The sequence below is a fragment of the Callospermophilus lateralis genome, chromosome 3, assembly GCF_048772815.1.
Source record: "Callospermophilus lateralis isolate mCalLat2 chromosome 3, mCalLat2.hap1, whole genome shotgun sequence".
NCBI lineage: Eukaryota > Metazoa > Chordata > Mammalia > Rodentia > Sciuridae > Callospermophilus > Callospermophilus lateralis.
The window spans coordinates 126,383,963-126,404,326 of NC_135307.1; positions in this window are offsets into that span (position 1 = coordinate 126,383,963).

Below are 20,364 nucleotides of genomic sequence, written 5' to 3' on the forward strand. Positions count from 1 at the left end.
TTAGGGTTTTTATAATGGATAGAGTTAGAGCTACAGTTTGGGCAATGGTTACAGTTAAAATTATGGTTAAAGTTAGGAATAGGGCTATGTTAGTGTTTAGGGTTAGCATTAGGGCTAGGTTTAGAGGTAGTGATAGGGTTAGAGTTATTTTATTCAAATTTCTTTGATACAATCCAGAAGTCATCTTTAACTAACCTTACTCTGTTCCCCAGGTTTAGGTCTTTTGGTCCAACTGTTTGATGTCAGGAACAGTTAATATTTTCATTTACTTCATTTTGACCTATATGAGTAAGTGTAAGTAGACCTGAAAATCAAACAAGGTTTATGCTAGTTGCTTGAAACTGCACACACACTCTCAATTCTTTATGGAGACACTGTGGTATGTTTCTTGTGAGTGTAGACCTAAGGTGAAGCATGCAAAAACAACTTTATTTGAGAGTCCTTTAGGAGAAAGCAGGGAAATATGAATGCACTGAAATTCCTCCCATAATTATTTGGTCAGATTTGTTTGATACAGCATAGGATTCATTATTTAGCTTGCCCCACAAAGCTCTCCAAGTGTGGGACTTTTAGGACCAATGGTTCTCTAATCAGGTTAAGGTTAGTGTTAGGTTTAGGGTTAGGGCTAGTGTTAGATGTAGTGTTAGGGTGAGAATTAGTTTTGTTCAAATTTCTTTGATACTTGGAAGAAGTCATCTTTTACCTATCTTTAATATGCTCCTCAGGTTTGGGCCTTCTTGTTTCTAAGGTTTGCTATCAGGAGCACTCTGTATTTTAAGGTTTCACTTTATATTGACCTATATAGGTAAATAAAAATGGAGGTTGAAATCAAACCAGGTTGGTCATAGGTGCTTAAACTGCAGACACTGAATCAGTTCTCTGTGGGAAATCTCTGGCTTCTTCCTTGTGAAGGTAGCCTTAAGATGAAGATGGCAAAAACAACTTTATCCAAGAGCCCTTTTTCAGAAAACAGAGAAATATGCATGAACTGAAATACCACCCCAATTATTTGGTTATATTTCTTTGATACTGCATAGGATTCATCTGATACCTTAGCCCACTAGGCTACCCAAGTTTGGGACTTCTAGGATCACCTTTTTTTTAAACAGGTTAGGGTTTGTGTTAAGGTTAGTGTTAGGGCTAGTGTTAGAGCTAGTATTAGGGTTAGAGTTAATTTTGTTCAAATTTCTTTGATACTTTCGCAGGATTCATTTTTCTCCTATCCTTTCCATACTCCACATGTTTGGGCCTCCTAGGTTCAACGGTTCTCTGTAAAGAACAGTTTGTATTTTAAAGTTTCAGTTCGTTTTGTCCTATACAGGTAAAAAGAAATGGAACTGGATATCAAACAGCATTGGTGCAAGCTGCTTGAAACATCAAAATCCATCAGCTCTCTGTGGGCAATCTCTGGTTTGTTTTGTGAAAGTAGGCCTAAGCTGAAGCTTGTAAAAACAAGTTTATCCAAGTGTCCTTTAGGAGATTACAGGGGAATATGCATGTACTGATATGCTCCATCAATTATTTGGTCAGATATCCTTGTTACTGCTTAGGATTAATCGAATAGCTTAGCCCACTTGGCTACCCAAGTTTGGAATTTCTAGGATCACCATTTTTTAAACAGGTTAGGGTTTGTGTTAAGGTTAGTGTTAGGGCTAGTGTTAGAGCTAGAATTAGGGTTAGAGATGGTTTTGTTTAAATTTCTTTGAAACTGGGCAGGATTCATTTTTCTCCTATCCTTACTACACTTCACATGTTTGGGCCTCCTAGGTTCAATGGTTCTCTGTAAGGAACAGTTTGTCTTTAAAGTTTCAGTTCATTTTCTTATACATGTAAAAGCAAATGGAGATGAAAATCAAACAGCATTGGTGCTAGCTGCTTGAAACTTCACACTCCATCAACTCTCTGTGGGCGATCTCTGGTTTGTTCTTGTGACAGTAGGCCTAAGCTGAAGCATGTAAAAACAACTTTATCCAAGAGTCCTTTAGGAGATAACAGGGAAATATGCATGTACTGATATACTCTATCAATTATTTGGTCAGATTTCTTTGATACTGCACAGCATTATTCCCTTAGCTTGTCCTACTAGGCTGCCCAGGTTTGTAACTTCTACAGTCAAAGGTTCCATAAAAATGTTAGGGTTAGGGGAACAGTTAGGGTTAGAGCTAGTGTTAGGGTTAGAGTTAGTTTTAATCAAAATTCTTTGATACTTGGCAGGATTTTTCTTTTAGCTAGATTCACTCTGTTCCACAGGTTTAGGCCTTCTCCATTCACAGGTTTGCTGTCAGAAACAATTTGTATATTAAGATTTCACTTCATTTTGACCTATATGGAAAAGTTAATGGAGCAGAAAATCAAACAGGGTTTGTGCTGCTTGAAACTTCATGTACTCCATCAGTTCTCTGTAGGGACTCTGGTATGTTCCTTGTGAAAGTAGGCCTAAGCTTAAGCATGCAAAAACAACTATATCCAAGGGCCCTTTAGGAGAAAACAGGGTAATATGCATGTACTTAAATACCTCCCATAATTATTTGGTCAGATTTGTTTGATGCTGCATAGGATTCATTACTTAGCTAGTCCCACAAGGCTCCCAATTGTGGGACTTCTAGAATCAATGGTTTCCTAATCAGGTTAGGGTTAGGGTTAGATTTAGGGTTATGGCTAGGGCTAGGGTTAGAGGTAATGTTAGGGTAAGAGTTAGTTTTCTTCAAATTTTTTTTGATACTGGGCAGGATTCATCTTTTATCTAGCCTTAGTATGCTCCCAAGTTTTAGGCCTTCTTGAACCGATGGTTTGTTATCATGAACACTTTGTATTTTAAGGTTTCACTTCATTTTTACCTATATGGGTAAATGGAAATGGAGGTGAAAATCAAACAGGCATCCCTTCTTCTAAACCTAACCCTAAACCTAACCCTAACCCTAGCCCTAGGACTAACTCTAACTCTCAACATAGCCCTATTCCTAGTTGTAACCCTATGCCTGAACATAACCCAAACACTAGCCCTAACCTTAGCCCTAACCCTAGCCATAGCCCTAACCCTAGAATTAACCATAACTCTAAATCTACCCCTAAGCCTAAACTTACACTATCACTAGCAATAACACTAATGCTAATTGTCAAACTACACTTTACTTTAGCCTTAACCCTAAAACAAAACCGAGCCACAGTACTAACACTAAACCTTAACCTAAACCAAATACTTACCATACATCTAGCCCTAAGCCTACCCCTAATTCGAGTCCTATACCTAACCCTAAAATGAACCCTGATCCTAAGTCTGACCCTAACATTAACCTTAGTTGAAAAAATCACCCTAAACCTAAACCTAATCCTAAAACTAGACTTAGCCCTAATTGTAACTCTAAAACTAGCCCTAATCATACCCTAGTTCTTACATTAGCTGTATCCTTAATACTAGCCCTAACATAACCCAAAATTTAGCCCTAATCTGAGACCCAACCATATCTTTAAACCTAACACTAATCCTAAACCTATCCCTAACCCTTACCCTAAACCTAACCCTGACTTTAATTCTTGCACTATCTTTAAACCTAATCCTATACCTAGACCTAACCTTAACCATAATCCTAGCCCTAAGCCTAGCTCTAACTCTATCCATTACCATAACCCTAACCCTAACCCTAATGCTAACCCCCGGCCTAACTCTAGCACTATCCATAACCCTTACCTATCTATTACTATAAATATAACCTGAACCCTAATCCTAACCATATCCATTACCCTAACTATAACCTTAACCCTAATGATAATTGATCCCTAACCCTGAAAATTAACCTAAACCAAACCCTAACCATGACCCTGACCCTAATAATACCCCTACCTCTAAAGCTGACCCTAACCCTCATCCTAACCCTTACACTATACCTAGCCATATACCTATCCTTAAAACTATCTCTAACCATAACCCTAGACCTGATATTAAACCTAGCCCTAATGATAGCCCTAACTGTAACACAAAATGTAGCCCTAATCCTAGGCCTAACACTAGCTTTAATCCTAACCCTAAACTTAACCCTAGCCATAACCCTAATTTTAACCCTCACCTTAGCCCTAAACCTAGCTGTAACATCATTCCTTAACCTACCCTAACCCTAAAACTAATTCTATACCTAAACTTAGGCCTAACCCTAACACTAAACCTTGCCCTAATCCTAGCCCTAATTTAGTCCTAACCTTAACTGTAACCCTAACTCTAGCCCTAAGACTAAATTAACTCTCACCCTAGTTCTATTAATAGTTCTATACCTATCACTTATCCTAACCCAAAACCTAGCCCTAATCCTAGCCCAAACCCGAGGCCTAACCTTTGCCCTAACCCTAACCCTAGATCTAAACCTAACTCTAAATCTAAACCTAACCTTAAGCCTAAACCTCACCCTAACACTGGCCATAACCCTAATGCTAATCCTAAAACTAGCCCTAACCCTACACTTAACACTAACCATAGGCCAACCCCTAACCCTATTGCAATCCCTAAACCTATCCATTATCCTAACCCTATCCCTAACCCTAACAAAACTGTAGCTCAAACCCTAACCATTACCTTAAAGCTAACCCTAATCCTAACCCTAACCTAACCTGACATTTAACTCTGTCCAATACCCTGAACCTAATAATAACCCTACCCTAACACTAACAGTAATCCAGACCCTAACTGTAACTCTAACATAGACATAATCCTAAACCTAACACTCGTCCTAGTGTGAACTAACCCTAGGTCAAACCCTAAATTGTACTCTAACCCGAACCCTAATGCTATCCCTAAGCCTAACCCTAACCCTAACTCTAGGCCTAATAGTAACCATAACCCTAGCCCTAACCCTAGCTCTAATCCTATCCATTAACCTAATCATAACCCTTACCCAAATGCTAACCCTACGCTTAATCCTGACCCTATCATTAACTCTAACCCTATCAATTACCCTAAACCTAACCTAAACCCTAAACCTAACAGTCTCATTACATTAAACCTAACCTAATGTTATTTCAAGCCATAACCCTAAATTCTAACCTAAACTAAACCCTAAACCTGACCTTAACCCTAATAATACACCTAGCTCTAAACATGACCCTTACTCTAAACCTAACCCTTACACTAGACCTAGCAAAAAACCTAATGCTATATCTGTCCCTAACCATAACCATAAACTGGACACTAGCCCTAGCCTCAATTCTTTTCATAAACCTAAAACAAACCCTAACCCTCAACCTAGCCTAAACCTAGCCTTATTAATAACCAAAACCATAACCCTAGCCCTAACCATAATTATAATTTTCTACCTATCCCTAAACTTAGCTATAATCCCATCCCTTCCCCTAAACCTAACCTTAGTACTGAACCTAAACCTAAGCCTAACACTAAGCCTAACCCTAACACAGACCCTAGACCTAATCCTAGCCCTAATTTAGCCCCCAAACCAGCACTAATCAGAGACTTAACACTACTTTTAACCCTAACCCTAACCCTAACCCTAGCCTAACTCTTACCCTAAATCTAACCCTAACCCTAAACCTTACCCTAGCCCTAATGCTAGCCATAACCTACCCTAAACCTAGCTGTAACCCTATCCATTACCCTAACCCTAACCGTACCCTAATGCTATCTCTAGGATAACCCTAAACCTATTCCTCACCCTAAACCTATCCCATTACCCTAAACCTATCCTGACCCTAAACCCAACCATATCCATAACCCTAACCCTAAACCTAAAGCTAATTTGAGCCCTAAACTTAATCATTCACCTAACCAAACCATAACCCTGAATCTGACCCTAATAATATCCCTAGCTCTAAACCATACACTAAAACTTATTCTAACCCTTACACTATACCTAGCCATAGTCATAACCCTAAATCTATCCCTAAATCTAACCCTAGACCTGACATTAGCCTGAGCCCTAATGCTAGCCCTGACCCTAATACAAAACTTAGCCCTAATACTAGCCCTAAACTTAGCCTTAATCCTAACCCTAACCCTAACCTTAGCCCTAACCCTAACCCTATCCCTGGTCCTAGCCCTAACTATAACCCTATCCCTTACACTAAGTCACTAAGTCAAACCCTATTGCTAGCCTAGTTCTAACCCTAATCCTTACTCTACCCCAAACCCTAACTCTATTACTAGTCCTAACCCTAGCCCTCATTCTAACTCTAAACTTAACCCAACCCTAACCCTAACCATGACCCTTATTCTGAACCTAACACTAACCCTTGGTTTAAACCTGACCCTACCCCTAAACCAAAACCTAACACTAGCCCTACCAGTAAACCTATACCGAAATCTACACTAACACTAGCCCTAGACCTAAATCTAATATTAAATATTGCCATAACTCTAGCTCTCAACTTAACAATAACCCTTAACCTAACCAAAACACTAACTCACCCTAGACTTACTTAACCCTAGTCCTAATTATGGCTGTAACCCTAAAACTAACCCTAACCCAAACATTGACCCTTACCCTAACACAAACCCTAACTCTAAATCTTATCCTAACACCAAAACTAACCCTAACTAGCCATAACCATAACCCTAGCTCTTAGATTACCCATAAACCTAACACTAGCCCTAAACTTCACACAAAACCTAGTCCTAACTGTAGCCCTAAACCTAACCCTAAGCATAACCCTAAACTTAAACCTAGCCCTAACCCTAACCCTAACATTCGTTCAAGCCCTAACCCAAGCTCAAACCCTAAACCTTACCCTAAACATAACCCTAGCCCAAACCCAAAATGTCACCCTAACCCTAGCTCTAACTCTATTCATTACCCTAACCATAACCCTAAACCTAATGTTAACCATAGCCCTATCCCTAACCTTAACCCTACCCTAACCCTGACTTTAACCTAACCCTCACATTAGCCCTAACCCTAGCTTGATTCCTAATCCTTATGCTTAACCTCACCATAACACTAACCCAAGGCCTAACTCTACACCTAGCCCTAATCCTAAACTTAACTCTAGCCCTAACACTAGATCAAATCCTACCCCTTACCGTAATCCTAAACCTAACCCTAATGATAAACCTAGACCTAAACCTAAACCCACACTAACCCTAAACATAAACCTAACCCTAGAACTAACCATAAACCTAACCCTAAACCTAACCCTAACCCTAGCTCAAATCCTAACCCTTATCCTAAACCTAACCCTACCCTAACCCTAAAACTAAACCTAAATATTACCTGACATCAAACCCTATCAATTACCCTAACACTAATGTTAACCCTAGCCGTAACTCTAACACTAACCATAACCTAACCCAAAACTTAACCCTAGCCCTAGAACTAACCCTAGATCAAACCCTAAACCATACCCTTATCCTAATCCTAATTGTAACCCTAGCCCTAACTTTGACCCTAACCTAACTGTAGCTATAATCCTAATCATAACCCTAGCCCTAACCCTAGCTCTAACTCTGTAAATTAACCTTAATGATAACCTTAAACCTAATGCTAACCCTCGGCCTAATCCTAAGCCTCTTGCAAAACCTAACCATATACATTACCTAAAACCTAAGCTGAACCCTAAAACTAACCTGAACACTAAACCTAACCCCTATCCATTACCCTAACCCTAACTCTAAACTTGATGTTAATTTGAGCCCTAAACCTAAACGTTAACCTAACCCAAGCCCCAAACCTGACCCTGACACTAATAATACCCCTAACTCTAAACCTAACCCTTAAACTATCTCTAACTGTAACCCTAGACCAGATATTAGCCCTATCCCTAATTCTTGCCCTAAACCTAACACAAAACCTAGACCTAATCCTAACCTTAAATGTAGTCTTTATCCTAACCCAAACCATAGTCCTAGCCCTAACCCTAATGCTAATCATAAAACTAGTCCTAACCCTAACCTGAGCACTAAAACAAAACCAAGCAAGAGGCCAATACCTAAACCTTAACTTAAACCAAATTCAAACACTACACCTAGACCAAACCCTAGCCCTAATTCGAGTCCTAAATCTAACCTTAAAAATAACCCTGACTCTGACTCACATCCTAACATGCACCCTATCTCTACACAATCATAAATTTAAACCAAACCCTAATAGTAACCCTAGCCCTAATTCGAGTAATAACCCTAACCCTAAAACTAACCTTGACCATGACTCATATCCTAACACTAACCATATCTGTAAATATCACCCTAACCCGAACACTAGAACTACCCCTACCCCAACCCTAAAACTAATAGTAAATGTAACCCTAGTTCTTACATTAGCCATTTTCCTAACCTTAGCCTTAACCCTAACACAAAAACTAGCCCCAATTCGAGACCTCAACCTAGCTAAACCCTATCCCTAACCCTAAACTTAACCCTAAAATAACTCAAAGCCTAACCCTTACCCTAAATATAGACCTAGCCCTATCCCTAACTCTAGCCCTAACCTTAGCCCTAACCCTACACTTAACCTTATCCCTAAACCTAGATCTAAACCTACTCATTACCCTAACCCTAACACTAAACCTATTGATAATCCTAGCCTGAACCCTAATGCTAACCCTAATTCTAATCAGAAAACTATCCCTAGACATAACCCTAAATGTAACACTCATCATAGCCCTAATCCTAGTTCAAACCCTAACCTTTACCATAAACCTAAACATAACCATAGCACTAACCCTAACCCTAAACCAAAATCTAGCCCTAACCCTAATCTTATATCTATCTGTATTCATTACTTGAAACCTAACCTTAATGATAACCCTATCCCTAAAACTTACTATAATCCTATCCCTAGACCTAACCCTCGTGCTAGTCCTAACCCTAACTCTATACCTAACCCTTATGCTAAACATAACCCTAAACCTAACCCCAGTGCTAATACTAACCCTAACCCTAACTCAAGACCTATTCCTGATCATAATCCTAGCTCTAAACTTAGCTCTAACCCTATCTATTACCCTAAACATAACTCTTACCCAAATGCTAACCCTATGCCTAACCCTAACCCTATTGCTAACCCAAACCCTATGAATTACCCTAAACCTAACCTGAATCCAAAAGCAAACCATATCATTAACATAACCCTAACCCTAATGCTAGTTTGAGCCCTTAACCTAAATCCTAACCTTAATCAAACCCTAACCCTGACCCTAACCCTCATAATTCCCCTAGCTCTAAACTTGACCTTACTCTAAACCTAACACTTACACTAGATGTAGCCATAAACCTAACCCTAAAACTATCTTTAACCATAACCCTAGACCTGATGTTAACTGTAGCCCTAATCCTAGCCGTAACACTAAAACAAACACTAGCCCTCATCCTAGCCCCAAACCTAGCCTTAATCATAACCTTAACACTAACCCTACCCCTAACACCCACCCTACCTCTAAACCTAGCTACAACGCCATCCCTTATTCTAAACTTAACCCTAACCCTAACCTTAATGATAGGCTAAGCTGAACACTAACCCTAGCCCTAAAACTAGCCCTAATTTAACTATATTTTTAATCCTAATCCTAGAACTAAGACTAACTCTAAGTTTCACACTAAACCTATCCCTAGATCTAACCCTATCCCTTATCATAAACCTAACCCTAGCTCTAACCCTAACCCTTGCCCTATCCTTAGTCCTAGTCCTAACCCTAGATCTAATCCTAACTGTAAATATAATCCTAACACTAAGCCTAAGCCTAACACTAACACTAGCCCTAACCCTAATGCTAATTGTAAAAGTAGCCATAACCCTAACCCTAGGACTAAAACAAAACTGAGCAGTAGCCCTAACCCTAAACCTTAACTTAAACCAAACTCTAACACTACAACTAGACCTAACCCTAGCCCTAATTAGAGTCCTAGCCATAACCTTAAACTAATCCTGACCATGACTCATATCCTAACACTCACCCAGCCTCTAAACACCACTCTAACCTTAAACCAAATCCTAACAGTAACCCTAGCCCTTATTTGAGTCGTAACCCTAACCCTAAAACTAACTCTGACCCTGACTTCTAGTCTAATACTAATCCTAGCTCTAAATATCAACATAACCTTAAAACTAACCCTAATACTAGAAGTCTAACCCCTAAAACTAATCCTAAATAGAACCCTAATTTTAACCTTCATTCTTACATTACCCATTGCCCTAACCTTAGCCCTAACCTTATCAGAAAAACTAGCCCTAACTGATCCCTAAACCTATCTTTAACCCTACCCCAAACGCTACCACTAACACTAGCTCTAGCCCTATTCCTAACCGTAAGCAAAATGCTAACCCTAATGGTAATCCTAGACCTATCCCTAATCCCAAAGCTAACAAAAACCCTAAATCAATTAATAGTCCTAAACCTAGCCCTCATTCTAGCTCTAACTCTATCCAAAACCCTAACCCTAAGACTAACCCTGACCCTTATTCTGACCATAATAATAACCCTAGGTCTAAACCTGACCCTACCCAAGACCAACACTAGCCCTACCAATACTTACACCTAAGGCTAACCCTATCACAAGCCCTAGACCTAAACATAATCCTAAATCTAGCCTTAACTCTAGCCCTAGACCTAAGAAAAAAACTTAGCTCTAGCCCTAACAATAATCCTTAACCTAACGCAAAGAATAAACCTAATCCTGGACATAAACCTAATCCTAATTCGGGCTTTAACCTTGACTCTATCTCTGATCTGAACAATGATCCTTCCTTTAATACTAAACCTAACTCCAAACCTGACCCTAAAAGAAAACCTAAACCTAACACTATACCTAGCTATAACCTTAACCCTACAACTAGCCATAATTAAAACCCTAGCTCTTACATTACCCATAGCCTTAACCTTATGCCTTAACCTAAAACAAAATGTAGAGTGAATCCTAGGCCTAAACCTATCCCTAAGCATAACCCTAACCCTAACCCTAGCCCTAACCCTAATCCTAACACTAGCCTTAGTCCTAACTCTAGCTCAAAGCCTAATCCTTACCCTAAATATAAACTTAGACCTATCCCTAACTCTGAAGCTAACCCTAGCCCTAATTCTAACCTTAACCCTAGCCCTAAACCTAGCTCTAAACCTATCCATTATACTAATCCTAACCCTAACCCCATTAATAGTCTTAACAATAGCCCTCACTCTAGCTCTAAATCTATCCCAAACCGTAATGCCAACCCTGACCCTTATTCTGATCCTAATGCTAGGCCTAGGTCTAATCCTGATTCTAAATCTAGACCAAACCCTAACACTAACTGTAGACCTAAACATAATTCTAAATCTAGCCTTAACTCTAGCCCTAGACTTAAACAAAAACCTAGCCCTAACAATAACCCTCAACCTAACCCAAACACTAAACCTACCCCTAGACCTAAACCTAGCCCTAATTCTGGCCCTAACTTTAAACCTAACCCTAACCTGAACAATGACCCTTACCCTAACACAATATCCATAGCCCTATCCTATTGCCTTAAACTAACACAAAACCTAGAGCAAATCCTAGGCCTAAACCTAGTTCTAAACCTACCCCTAACCATAACTCTAGTCCTAACCCTAATCCTAACCCTAGTCTTAGTCCTAAACCTAGCTTGAAGCCTAACCCTTACCCTAAATATAAACTTAGACCTATCCCTAACTCTAAAACTAACCCTAGCCCTAATTCTAACCTTAATCCTAGCCTTAAACCAAGCTCTAAACCACACATTACCCTAACACTAATACTAATTCTATTGATAACCCTAGCTGTAAGCTTAAACCCTAAGGCTAACAACAACAACAACAAAAAACTAATCCTGGTCCTAACCCTAAACCTAACACTCGTCATAGCCCTAACACTAGCCCAAACCCTAACCCATACCATAATTTAAACATAATCATAGCCTTAACCTTAACCCTAAAACTAAATCTAACCCTAACCCTACACCTAAACCTATATATAACCGTATCCATTACCCTAACCCTAATCCTAACCCTAATGATAACCCTAGCCATAACCCTAACTCTAACCCTAAACCTACCATAATCCTATCCCTAGATCTAATGCTGAACCTAACCCTCAACCTAGCCCTAGCCTTAACTCTAGCTCAAACCCTCACCCTTACCTTAAACATAACCCTAGCCCAAACCCTAACCCAAATCCTAGCCCTAATCCTAACCATAACCACAGCCCAAACCCTAGCTCTAACTCTATTCATTACCTAACTGTAACCCTAAACCTAATGCTAATCCTAGCCCTAACACTTACCCTAACTCTATCCCTAGCACTGATTCTAACCCAGGCCCTCAACCTAGCCCTCACCCTTACTCAGTCCATGACTCTTACCCTTAACCTAAACATAAGACGTTACCTAAGAATAAGCCTAACTGTAACCCTATCCCTAATTCTAACCTTAACCCTAGCCTTAACCCTAGCTCTAACCTCACTCATTACCCTAACCCTAACCATAAAACTCATGATAACCATAGCCCTAACCAAAAACCTATTCTAATCCTAACCATAAACCTAACCCTAGACCTAACTATAAACATAATCCTTGCCGTAGGTCTAATGTTAGCTCAAAACCTAGCCATACCCTAAATCTAGCCCTAATCATTGTCCTAATCCTAACCCTAACCATAACCCAACATCTAACCCTGTTCATTACCTAAACATAATGATAACCCTAAACCTAACCATAATACTAACCCTAACCCTTACCATAACCTTAACCCTAGTCCTAACCCTAAACCTCACCTTAGCCTCAGAACTAACCCTAGCTCACACCCTAAAGCATACCCTAAACCTAACCCTAACCCTATCCTTAATCCTAACCCTAATCCTACCTCTAACCATAATCCTAACCATAACTCTATCCCTAACACTAGCTCTAACCCTATCAATTACCCTAACAATAACCATAACCCTAATGCTAATCCTAGGCCTAACCCTAACCCTATCCATTACCCTAAACCTAATCTGAACCCTAAACCTAACCTGAAGCATAAACCTAACCCTATATATTACCCTATCCCTAACTCTAACCATAATGCCAATTTGAGTCCTAACCCTAAACCTTAACCTACCTCAAACAAAAACCTGACCCTGACCATTTTATTACACTTAGCTCTAAACCTGATCCTTACTCTAAACCTAACTCTGACACTAGACCTAGCCATAAGTATTACCCTAAAGGTATCCCTAACTGTAAACCTAGACATAATATTAAACCTAACCCTTGCCATAACCATAACACAAATGCTAGCCCTCATCCTAACCCCAAATCTAGCCTTAATCCTAACCTGTACCCTAACTTAGCCCTATCCCTAATTGTATCCCTCTCCCTAGTTCTGAACCAAGCTATAACCCCATCCCTTCCCCTAAACCTAACCCTAACCCTAGGCCTAGACCTAAATTTACAACTAACCCTAAACCTTAATCTAGCCCTAATTTAGCCCTAACCCTAACCCAAACACTAACACTAACACTAAGATTAACTCCAACTCTCACCCTAGCCCTATTCCTAGTTCTAACCCTATCCCTTACCATAACCCTAACACTTGCCCTAACCTTAGCCCTAACCCTAACCCTAGCCCTAACCTTAGATGTAACCATAACTTAAAATTAACCCTAAGCTTAACCGTAAAACTCACACTAACATTAGCCCTAACACTAATGCTAATCCTAAAACTAGCCCTAACCTAGTTCTAGCCCTAAAACAAAACCGAACCATAGCCCTAACCCTAAACTTTAACCTAAACCAAAACTTAACCCAACACCTAGTCCTAACCCTAGCCCTAATTCCAGTACTATCCTAACCCTAAAACTAACCATGACCCTGACTCTGACCCTGTAACTAACCCTACCTCTAACATCACCCTAAAGATAAACCTAACCCTAAAACTAGACATAGCCCTAAACCTAACGATAAAAGTAGCCCTAATTATAACCCTAGTTCGTACATTAGCTGTAGCCCTAAACCTAGCCCTAATCTAACCCAAAACATAGCCCTACACCTAGTTTTAATCCTAACCTTAACCCTGGCCCTAGTCCTAAACATTACCCTAACCCTAACCCTAGCCCTAAAACTTGCCCTAACGCTAAACCTAACCCTAGCTTTAATCCTAAGCATAAACCTAGACCTAACCCTAGCTCTAACCCTATTCATTACCCTAACCATAACCTAACCCTAATGGTAACTCTAGGATAAACCTAATCCTATCTCTAACCCTAAAATTATCCATTAACCTAAACCTAAGCTTATCCATTACCCTAACCTTAGCCCTAACCATAACGCTAACTAGAACCCTAACCCTTAACCTTAACCTAACCCAAACCATAACTGTTACCATGAACCTAATAATAACCCTATCTCTAAAACTGACCCTAACCCTCAACCTAACACTTACACTAGAACTAGCCATAAACCTCACTCTAAAACTAACCCTTAACATAAACCTATACCTGACATTAGACCTAGCCCTAATCCTAGCCCTAACCCTAACACAAAACCTAGCCCTAATCCTAGCACTTAACCTAGCCTAATCCTAACCCTAACCCTAACCCTAGCCTGAAAACTAGGACTAGCCCTAACACTAATCCTAGCGCTAATCCTAGTACAAATTTTGACCTTACCCTAACCCTAGCCATTAGACTAACTCTAACTCTCACTGTAGTCCTATCCCTAGTTTTAAAACAATCCCTGAAAATAACCCAAACCCTAGCCCCAAACCTAGCCCCAAACCTAGCCCTAACTTTTGCCCTAGGCCTAAACCTAGATCTACTCCTAACTCTAAATCTAACCCTAACTCTAAGCCTAAACCTCACCCTAACTCTAGCCCTATGCCTAATGCTAATTGGAAAACTAGCACTAACCTTAGCCCTAGCACTCAAATAAAACTGAGTCTAACCCTAAACTTAAGGTTTAGTCTTAACCCTAAACCTTACCCCAAATTAAACCCTAACCCTATACCTAGCCCTAACCCTAGCACTAATTTGAGTCCTAATCCAAACTCTAGAACTTATGCTGACCCTGACCTTGACCCTAACACTAACCCTAGCTCTAAACATCACCTTATCCCTAAACATCATCCTAACACTAAACCTAACCCTAAAAATAACCTAATTGGAACTTTAGTTCTTAAATTAGCCATGGCTCTGCCCTAATAGAAAACCTAGCCCTAATCTGAGACCTAAACCTAGTTTTAAACCTGACCCTAACCTTAACCCTAGCCCTATGCCTAACCCTAATACTATCCCCAACCCTAGCTCTAACCCTGTCCCTTACCCTTAGCCAAACCCTCACCCTAATGCTACCCAACTCCTCTCATTCTTAGCCTACTCTAAACCATAACTCTAAAACTAATCCTAACCTTAGCCCTCATTCTAGCTCTAACCCTAATCCAAACTCTAACCCTAACCCTGACCCTTATTCTGACCCCAACTCTAAACCTAGATTTAAACCTGACCCTAACCCTAAACCAAACCCTAATATTAGCCCTATGGATAAACCTATACCTAAACCTAAGCCTAACACCAGACCTAGAAAAAAGCCTAATCTTAAATCTAACCATAACTCTAGCACTAGCCCTTAACAAAAACCTATCTCTAGGCCTAACAATAACCCTTAACCTAAATCAAACACTAACCCTACCCCTAGACCTAAACCTATCCCTAATTTTGGCCCTAACCTTAAACCTAACCCTAACCCAAACAATGACCTTTACCCTAACACAAACCTAGCTCTAAACATTATGCTAACCCAAAATCTAGCCATAACCCTAACACTAGACCTAGCCATAAACCTAATCCTAGCTCTTTCACTACCCATAGCCCTAATGCTAGCCCTAAACCTCACACAAAAATCCTAGTCCTAAACCTATCCCTAAGCCTAAACTTAAGCCTAGACCTAACCCTAACACTAACCCTTGGCCTAGCCCTAACCCTAGGTTAAACACTAACCCTTAACATAAATATAACCCTAACCCTAACCCTAATGATAATCCTAGGCCCAATCCTAACCATAACCAAGACCAAACCCTAGCTCTAAATCTATGCATTACCCTAAACATAAACCTAACCCTAATGCTAATCCTAGTGCTAAACATAACCCTAATCCTAAACTTAGACCTGACACTAACCCTAATCCTCGCCCTGGCCCTAACCATAGGTCAAACCCTAACACTTACCTTAAACCAAACCCTAACACTAACCCTAGGCCTAACCGTAACTCTAACCTTTATGCTAGACCTAATCCTAACCATAACCTTAGCCCTAAACCTATCCATTACCCTAAACATAAGCCTAACCCAAATGCTTACCCTAGGCCTAAACTTAAACCTACCACTAACACTCACCCTATCCATTACCTAAACCTAACCTGAACATTGAACCTAACCCTATCAATTACTCTAACCCTAACCCTCACCCTAATGCTAATTCAAGCACTAAACCTAAACTTTAACCCAAACCAAACTCTGAAAAAGACATTGACTCTAATAATACACCTAGCTCTAAAACTGACCCTTACCCTAAACCTAACCCTTACACTAGACCTAGATATAAAACTAACCATAACACCATCCCTAGCCAAACCATAGACCTGACATTGGCACTCTACCTAATTCTTGCCCTAAACCTAACACAAACCCTAGCCCTCATCCTAGCCCTAAACCTAGCCTTAATCCTAATCCAAACCCTAACCCTAGCCCAATCCCTAATTTCAACCCTCGCCCTAGTTCTGAACCTAGGTATAACAACATCCCTTCCCCTAACCCTAACCCTAACACTATCACTAACCCTAACCAAAGCCCTAACACTAGGCCTAACCATAGCAGTAATGCTACCTCTAATCCTAGACCTAATTTATCACTAAATGTAACCCTTACTCTAATCCTAGCCCTAAGACTAACTCTAACTCTTGAGATAGACCTATTTCTAGTACTAACCTTATCTGTTACCGTAACCCTAATACTAGCCCTAACTTTAGCCCTAATCCTAACCCTAACCTAGATATAACCATAATTCTAAATCTAACCCTTAACCTAAGCCTAAACCTCACCCTACCACTAGCCCTAACACTATCACTAATCCAAAAACTAGCCCTAACCCAAGCCCTACACCTAAAACAAAACCGAGCCATAGCCCTAATGCTAACTGTAACCATATACCTGAAATTAGCCCTATCCCTAATTCTTGTTCTAAGCTGAATGCAAAACCTAACCCTACACCTACCCTTAACCCTAGATCTAATTCGAATGTTATCCCTAACCCTAAAACTGACACTGACCCTGACCCTATCACTCTATCTCAAACCATCACCCTAAAACTAAACCTAATCCTAACACTAGACATAGCCCTAACCCTAACCCTAGATCTAGCCCTAATTTTAATGCTAGTTCTTACATTAGCCTTAACCTAACCTAATCTAAAACCTAGCTCTAATCTGAGCCCTAACCCTAGCTTTAACCCTAATCCTAACCCTTAACCTAAACCTAATCCTAACCCTAGCCGTAATTCTAAACATAACCCTAGCCCTAACCCTAGTTCTAATCCTATCCAGTACCTTAACCCTAAACCTAACCCTAATGCTAACCTAGGATAACCCTTACCCTATCCATAATTCTAGCACTATTATCTAAAACTAACCTGAACCCTAAACCTAACCATATCCATTACCTTAACCCTAAACCTACCCCTAATGCTAATTTGAGCCCTAAATCTAAACGTTAACCTAAACAAAACCTAACCCTTTTTCTGATCCTAATACTACCCCTATCTAAAACTGAACCTAACCCTTAACCTAACCCTTACACTATACCTAACCATAAACTTAACCCTAAAACTACCCCTAACCATAACACTAGACCTGATCTTAGTCCTTAGTCCTAATGCTAGACCTAACCCTAACAAAAATCCATAGCCCTAAACCTGGCCATAAACTTAGCCTTAATCCTAAACCTAATTCAAACATTAGTCCTAACCCTAATTGAACTTTCACTCTAGGCCTAAACCTAGCTATAACATCATACCATAGCCTAACCCTAATCCTAACCCTAGCCTAAAACCAGTTCTTACATTATCCATAGCCCTAACCGTAACACAAAACCTAGCCCTAATCTGAGCCCTAACTCTAAGCTTTAACCCTAGCCCTAACCTTAACCCTACCCTAGCTCTTAACTTATCCATTACCTTAAGTCAAACCCTCACCCTAATGCTACTCTAGTTTTAACCCTAATTGTTAGACTACACCAAAACATAACTCTATTACTAGTCCTAACCCTAGACCTCATTCTATCTCTAACCCTAAACCAAAGCCTAACCCTAACCCTTATTCTGACTCTAACACTAACCCTAGGAATAAGCCTGACCTAATCCTAAACCAAACCCTAACACTAGCCCTACCGGTAAACCTGTACCTAAACCTAACCATAACACTAGCACTAGACCTAAACTTAATCCTAAATATAGCCATAACTCTAGCCCTAGCCCTAAACAAAAATCTAGACCTAGCCCTAACAATAACCATTAACCTAACACAAAGACTAACCATACCCCTAGACCTAAACCTAGTTCTAATTCTGGCCCTATTACTAAATTTAATACTAACCTGAACACTGACCCTTACCCTAACATAAACCCTAGTTCTAAACCTTATCCTTACCCAAAACCTAACCCTAACACAGGATTTATCCATAACCCTAACCCTCAAACTAGCCATAACCATAACCTTAGCTCTTACATTACCCTTAGCCCTAATGCTAGCCATAAACCTCACATAAAACACAGCCCTAAACCTAGTCCGAAGCATAACCCTAACATTAACCTAACCAAACCCTACCTTAATGCTTGCCATAGCTTGTATCCTAGCTCAGACTCTAACCTTTACCCTAAGCATAACCCTAGCCCTAACCCTAACCCTAATCCTAGCCCGAATCCTAACCCTAATCCTAGCCCGAATCCTAACTGTAACCATAGCCCAAATCCTATCTAAATTTCTCCATTACTTTAAACATAACCCTGACCTTAATGCTAACTCTAGCCCTAAGCCTAACCCTAACCCTAACCATAGCCATGACTCTAACCCTAAGCCTCACGCTAGGCATAACCCTAGCTCAAACCCTAACACTTACCCTAAACCTAACCCTAACACTAACCCTAAACCTAACCCTAAAACTAACCCTAAGCCTAATCCAAATGCTAGCCCTAATCCTACCCTTAACCCAATCCCTAACACTGGCACTAACCCTATCCATTACCCTAAACATAAGCCTAACCCAAATGTTAACACTAGGCCTAACCCTAACCCTATCCCTAACATTAGAGTAATGGCTAATGTAAGAACTAGGGTTACAATTAGGATTAGTTTTAGGGTTATGTTTAGGGGTTAGACCTCTATTTTTAGGATTAGGTTTAAGGGTAGGGTGATATTTAGAGCTAGTGTTAGTGTTAGGTTAATAGTAAGGGTCAGGGTTAGTTTTAAGTTTAGGATTTGGACTCAAATTACTGTAAGTGTTTGGTTCAATATTAGGATGGTGTTTAGAGCTAGGGTGAGTGTTAGGATATGAGTCAGGGTTAGTATTAAGGTTAAGGTTAGGACTCGAATTAGGGCTAGGGTTAGGTCTAGGTGTAGTATTAGGATTTGGTTTAAGTTAAGGTTTAGTATTAGGGCTATTGCTTGGTTTTGATTAACTGCTAGGTTCAGGGTTAGGGCTAGTTTTACAAATAGTGTTAGGGTTAGGGCTAGTGTTTATGTTAGGCTTAGGCTTAGGGTTAGTGTTAGATTTAGAGTTAGGGATATTATCGATCTAGGGTTACATCTAAGACTAAGGACAGGGCAAGGTTTATGGCTAGGCTTAGAGCTAGGATTAGGTTTACCATAAGGGATAGGGTTAGAAATAGAAATAAGGCTAGTGTGAAAGTTAGAGTTAGTCTTAGGGCTAGGGTTAGGGTTAGGGATAAAATTAAATTAGGGTATAATTAGGGCTAGGGTTATTGTTCAGCTTAGGCCTAGCATTAGGTTTAGGGTTAGGGTTTAGTTTAGGATAAGGATTGGCATTATAGCTAGATTTAGAGGTAGGGGGAGGGTTAGAATTAGGATTAGGCCTATGGTTAGTGTTAGGGTTATGATTAAGACTGGTTTTAGGGCTAGGATGAGGGCTAGAGTTTGTTTTAGGGTAGGGCTAGGATCAGGGCAGGGACTAATATCAGGTCTAGGGTTATGGTTAAAGAGAGTTTTAGGGTTAGGTTTGTGGATACAGGTAGTGTAAGAGTTATGTTTAGTTTTAGGTCAGGTTTAGAGTTAGGCGTATTATTAGAGTCAGGGTTTTGGTTAAGATTTGGGATTGGTTATGGTTTAAATTTAGGGCTTGAATTAGAATTAAGGTTAGGGTTAGGTAATGATATGGTGAGGTTTAGGGTTTAGGTTT